We start from the raw sequence: 6,022 nt of genomic DNA, 5'->3' as shown, positions 1-6,022 counted from the left end.
GGTGGGGAGTATTACTGTTTTTAGTTTTTCAGGTCTCCAGTCCTTGCTGCTTAGACAAAGGGAAGAAACCCACACACAGGTGGTGTTGCTCATTATTTCAACTATTTCAAAAGGGTTGAGGGTGGGGAATATTACTATTCTTAGTTTTACAGGTCTCAAGTTTGTACTGCTTAGACAAGTGGAGTATACACGTATGCTGGACTTAACCGGACAGGTGCTGTTTCTCACTTCCATTATTAAAAACAATTTCAAAAGGGTTTAGGGTGGGGAACATTATTGTTCTTAGTTTTTCAGGTCTCAAGTTTGTACTGCTTAGTCAAGAGGATACCCGTACACAGGTGCTGAATCTCATTCCTACTTGAAACAATTTCAAAAGGGCTTAGGGTGGGGAAGCAACATTGTTCTTAGTTTTTCAGGTCTCCAGTCCTTGCTACTTAAGACACATGGAGTATCCCCGTACACAGGTGCTGAACCTCCTTCCCATTATTTAAACCTTTTTAAAGGGTTCAGGGTGGGGAACCATATTGTTCTTAGTTTTTCAGGTCTCCAATCCTTGCTGCTGAAGTGGAAGTACTGTGGTGGAAGCCAGTCTTCAACAGGTGCTGAAAACCTTACAGTTTAAAAAAAAAAATTCAGTGGGGTTTTCTGGGTTGGGCAAATGGTTTGTGTTTAGTTTTTCAGATCACTGAATCGCGATGCTCAAGTCCAGCTACACCACTAACTCAAGCACTTCTGTAGAGCAGTGTATCTGTAAGCATAATGTGTATGAATGTTAAATTTCTAGAACGAGGTAGCAATCTGTAGTAAATAAGTAGGTTGATGGTGATAGCATTGTACTTTGTGCTTAGAGGTTCACTAATTTAGCTTTTTGCTCATCATAAATGGTGTAGGGAATTTGGCCAGAAGAAGTTTTGTGTTTGTGCTGAATGTTTGGTGTGGTGTTTTTGTTTCTGTTCAATTTAGGGCATGATGACATTACAAACCTTCAGAAAGATACTTATCAAAATCAGTCCAAATAAATGGATTACATAGTGATGTTCCGTCATGGTCATGTGTAGTGAGTGATGTTGGCGTCTTAAAGGCCCAGATTCTGGGATCGGAACTATTGTTTGAGATTTTTCAGGTTCTTCAAAGCAAAAATTGTTTGAATACAGTGAACTGGGACGGAATTCTACCATCTTGGGTGAGCCTCGATACAGAGTTTGGAGTTCATTTAGGCAGCAGCTGGGTTTTCTTTTACTGGGAGAACAAATGTTGTTTTCTCAGGTTTTGCTTTTGCCTTAACATTTTATCAAAAAAAGCAAAAGATGCTGGTGGTTGGCACTCCTGGTTTCCAGGATGGGGTTCAAATCCCTACAGTATTTGCTTTTTTTGAAACTGATCCTCAGGCAATTGTGCTCACTATCTTAATCATTAACTTCCCCATACATTAGGAATACATAAATGACAATTCTGAGCTCATTATAGATTTTGTTTCAACTGTCTCAAGATTTATCCTTTGTTTTGCTGCGGATGTTCCAAAGCGCTGCAGCCAATGAAGTACTTTTTTTTGAAGTGTAGTCACTGCTGCAATGTAGAAAATGAGCAAATTGCACACTGAACTCCAATCTGATCATGACCATTATTTCAAGTGATAATTGAGGATAGATATTGGCCGCAAGACACTGAGTGAACTCGCCTGCTCTTCAGAATAGTGCCATGGGGTTTTTACACCCACTTGGGAGGACAGGCAGGGCCTCTATTGAATATCACACCAGAAAGACAGCACCTCACTCAGTACTGTATGGGAGCATCAACCTGGATTTTTGTGCTAAGGTCAAGGATATCATGGAAAGGCTGCAGGATATTCTTCTGGGTGACGGTGAACAGCCAGAGGTTGTGGTCCACATTGGTAGCAATGACCTGGGTAAGAAGGTCCTGAAAGGGAGCTAGGAAGGAGATCAAAAAGCAGTAATGTCAGGATTACTCCCAGTCCCATCTGCAAGTGAGCATCGGAATAGAATTGAGCAATTGAACACGTGTGAGGAGAACTGGTGTAGGAGGAAAGGCATCAGATTTCTGGGACAGTGGGACCTGTACAAAACAGATGGACTGCATCTTAGGACTGGGACTAATATCCTCGCAAGGAGATGTGCAAGTGCTGATGGGGAGGGTTTAAACTAAATTGTCAGGGTTGGGAACCTGAAAGAGAACCCAGATTGGAGAGAAGCAAAACTGGTGACTTGTCTGAGGTGTGGGAACTAGGAGCAAGTATTAGAGGAATACCAAGGTGCACAAAATACTGGGGGAGACTGACAGCATTAGTGTAGGGAATAGTATGTTAGGTGGGGTCAGCGTAAGGGAGAGGCACAGGTGCAATGTGGAAATATACTGATGTGGCTATAACAGACCTGGCTCAAAGGAAGGCAGGACTGGGTGTTACGTATTCTTGGATACAAGGTGTTCAGGAAAGGGGAAAAAAAAGGGCAGGGGTGGCAGTATTGATTTAAAGAGGGCATTTCAGTGCTGGAGAAAAAGATGTGCCAGAGGGGTCAAGGACAGAATCAATTTGGCTAGAGCTAAGGAATAAAAAATGTGCAGTTACATTGCTTGGTGTTGTCTATCGGCCCCCAGCTAGTGGGAAGGACATGGAGGAACAAATTTGCAGGGAAATTTGAGGTGCAAAAATTATGGGGTAGTTATAGTGGGAAACTTTAATTATCCAAACAGACTGGGATAATATAAAGGGCAGTGAGGGGCAAGAGTTCCTAGAGTGTGTTCAGGAAGATTTTCTACAACAGTATGTTGCTAGTCAAATGAGAAAAGGAGGTACTGCTGGGGTGAATAAATTGGAGTCAAAAGCTGGCAGGAAAACCAATAGATTAACAATGGGCTACCTTTGAAGAGGAGATTGTTTGGGCATAGTCAAAGTATGTTCCCTCGAAGGGTAAAAGTAGGGCAAACAAGTACAGAGCTCCCTGGATGACATGAGATAGACTAAGATCAAGAAGAAAATGTGTGCTTATGGCAGATGACAGGAAGAAAATACCATTGAGAACCAGGCTGAATATAGAAGGTCCAGAGGGAAAGTGAAATAGGAAATCCCAAAGTTTTCTATAGGCATGTAAATAGTAAAAAAAAAAAAGTGGTAAAAGGAGTAGGACTGATTTGGGACCAGAAAGGGGATTTACACATTGAGGAAGAGGGCATACCTGAGGTTTTAAATGAATGTTTTGCATGTCTTTGCCTGGGTTGCGTCATCTTCCTAGGTGATGTTGAAAGAGGAGGTAAATCAGAGGGGTTTAAAATTGACAGAGGGAGTATTAGATAGGCTGTCTGTACTTAAAGTGGATAAGACACCAGGACCAGATGAGATGCAGCCAAGGGAAGAGAGGATGAAAATCACAGAAGCACTGGCCATAATCTTGTAAAGATAAGCCCAGTAATTACAGACCAGTCAGTTTAACTTCTAGAAAAAATAGTTTGGGACAAAATCAATAGTCATGGATAAATGCGAGTTAATTAAGGAAAGCCAACATTGATTTCTTAAAATCATGTTTAACTAACTTGCTGAAATCTTTTGAGGTAAGAGGGTTGATGAGGGCAATGCTGTTGATGTGGTGATCATGGACTTTCAAAAGGCTTTTGATGCAATGCCACACAACAGACTTGTGAACAAACTTGTTACTCTTGGAATAAAAGGGAGGGTAGCAATATGGATACGAAATTGGCTGAGTGACAGGAAACCGTAGTGGTTAATGGATGTTTTGTGGGCTGGAGGAAGGTTTGCAGTGGAGTTCCCCAGAGATCAGCGTTGGGACCCTTGCTTTTACAGATGTATATTAATGACTGAACCTTGGTGTACAGGGTACAGTTTCAAACATTGTGTACTGAGCAGGATAGTGTAGGGCTTCAAAAGGACATTAACAAGTTGGTGGAATGGGCAGATGAAGTTCAATGCAGAGAAATGTGAAGTGATTCATTTTGGTAGGAAGAACAATATAGAATAAAGGGTACCGTTCTAAAGTGGGTGCAGCAGAGTGACCTGGGTGTATATGTCATTGAAGGTGGCAGACAGGTTGAGAGAGCAGTTAAAGCATACAGTATCCTGGGCTTTATTAATAGGGGCATAGAGTTCAAGATCAAGGAAATTATGTTGAACTTGTATAAAACATTACTCCAGCTGAGGCCGAAGTATTGCGTCCAATTCTGGGAGCCACACTTGAGGGCATTGGAGCGAGTACAGAAAAGATTCATGAGAAACTTCAGTTATGAAGATAAATTGGGACTGTTTTCCTTGGAGAAGGTTGAGAGGTGATTTGATAGAGGGATTCAAAATCATCAGTCTGGACAGAGTAGATGGAGAAACTGTTGCCACTAGTGAGGATCAAGAACGAGATGGCACAGATTTAAAGTATTTGGCAAGAGAAGCAAAAGTGACATGAGGAAAATCTTTTTCACACAGCATGTGGTTAAGGTCTGGAATGTGCTGCCTGAGAACGTGGTGGCAGATCAATTGAACCATTCAAAAGGGAAAATTAGACAGTTCTGTGAAAAGGAAGAATGTAGGGTTATGGGGAGAAGGCAGAGGAATGGAACTGAGGGAGTTGCTCGTGTGAACACCATGGGTCGAATGGCCTCCTGTGCTGTACTGATTCTGTGAAGTGGGACTTGAACCCAGAACCTTCTGGCTCAAATGAGTGCTGCCTGCTAAGCCACACCTGCAGGACAAACACTTGGGGCTTGAGTTAAATGGTATTCTGTACTTGGGAGATCAAATGCAGACTAGGTGAAACACCCCTTCAGTTTTTTTTATTCATTCATGGGATGTGGGTGTTGCTGGCTAGGCCAGCATTTATTGCCTGTGAGAAGATGGCAGTGAGCTGCCACCTTGAGGTGTAGGTATACCAACAGTGCTGTTCAGGAGTTCCAGGATTTTGACCCACCGACAGTGAAGAAAATCTTTCACTGAGCAAAGGCAGATGCTGATTAAATGCTGCCCAATTTCACAAATCAAACTGTTAAAAGTACAGCTCTGCTGGGATTTGAACCCAGGATTTCCTGTTAACTAGACACGTTGACCAACTACGCCATGGCCAAAACAGTGTGACCCCAAGTTTCTTGTCATTTTAATTCCTTTAGGCTTTGTACCATGAAACCTTTTGTTATTTAATCTCCTGCCTTCTACCTTACCAGACTTTCCTTAGATTTAACAGGTGTTGGACAATCTTTCATCGTGAACTTTCCTAGGACTGTTGAAAGGTCAGAGACATGAAACTTTAACCCTCTCTCTCCACAGAATGCTGTCTGATGTGCTGGGTTTTTCCAGCATTTGCAGTATTTTTGCTTTTGAGTTAAATAGGGTTCCCTAGACCCCACTGACTTGAAAGTAGTTGTAGTTACCACACTAGGATATGATACAAGTACTAACACTGTCCTGTGCTTAATGCACACAAAAATTTAAATATTTAATATGGGAGCTGGATAGTTCTCAATTTTTCCCATTACCAAACCATTGGGTGTACATGCACTTAGAATGACCTGGTGACATCATCTAGCAGCACTTAAGCATTCATTTTACATTCTGGCCATCACTATGTAAAATGAAGCTGTAGCACAGCACTTCTCCCGAGCCCTGCAAACTTTCCCCCTTCCTAGGATGTATACAATTCCCTTTTGAAAGTTCCAGATTGCACTTTAGCATTCAAAATCATGTTTTATTAAGACTAAAGAATGCCATGCTCCGTTGGTATATCACTGACTTGGAATGTTGTTTCTCCACAGATGATGCCTGACCTGACTGCTTGCAGAATTTTCTGTTATCCCATTTTTTCTAATCTACATAATTGAAATCCTTTGCTTGTATTATGTATGCTTAATAAATCTGATGAACAAGCAATGCTGTGAAACCTATTTGAAGAACATTCTTTAGCCTGAAGAGACATAGTTCTCAGGGCTTAGGGCAGCCTGAGTATATGAAACATTTCTACAATGCAGTGGGTTTAACACACAGCTCATGTTCCATGGCTGTCTAGCTGTAGGC

The sequence above is a fragment of the Heterodontus francisci genome, chromosome 44 (assembly GCF_036365525.1).
Source record: "Heterodontus francisci isolate sHetFra1 chromosome 44, sHetFra1.hap1, whole genome shotgun sequence".
Lineage (NCBI taxonomy): Eukaryota > Metazoa > Chordata > Chondrichthyes > Heterodontiformes > Heterodontidae > Heterodontus > Heterodontus francisci.
This window is presented reverse-complemented; position numbering follows the sequence as displayed.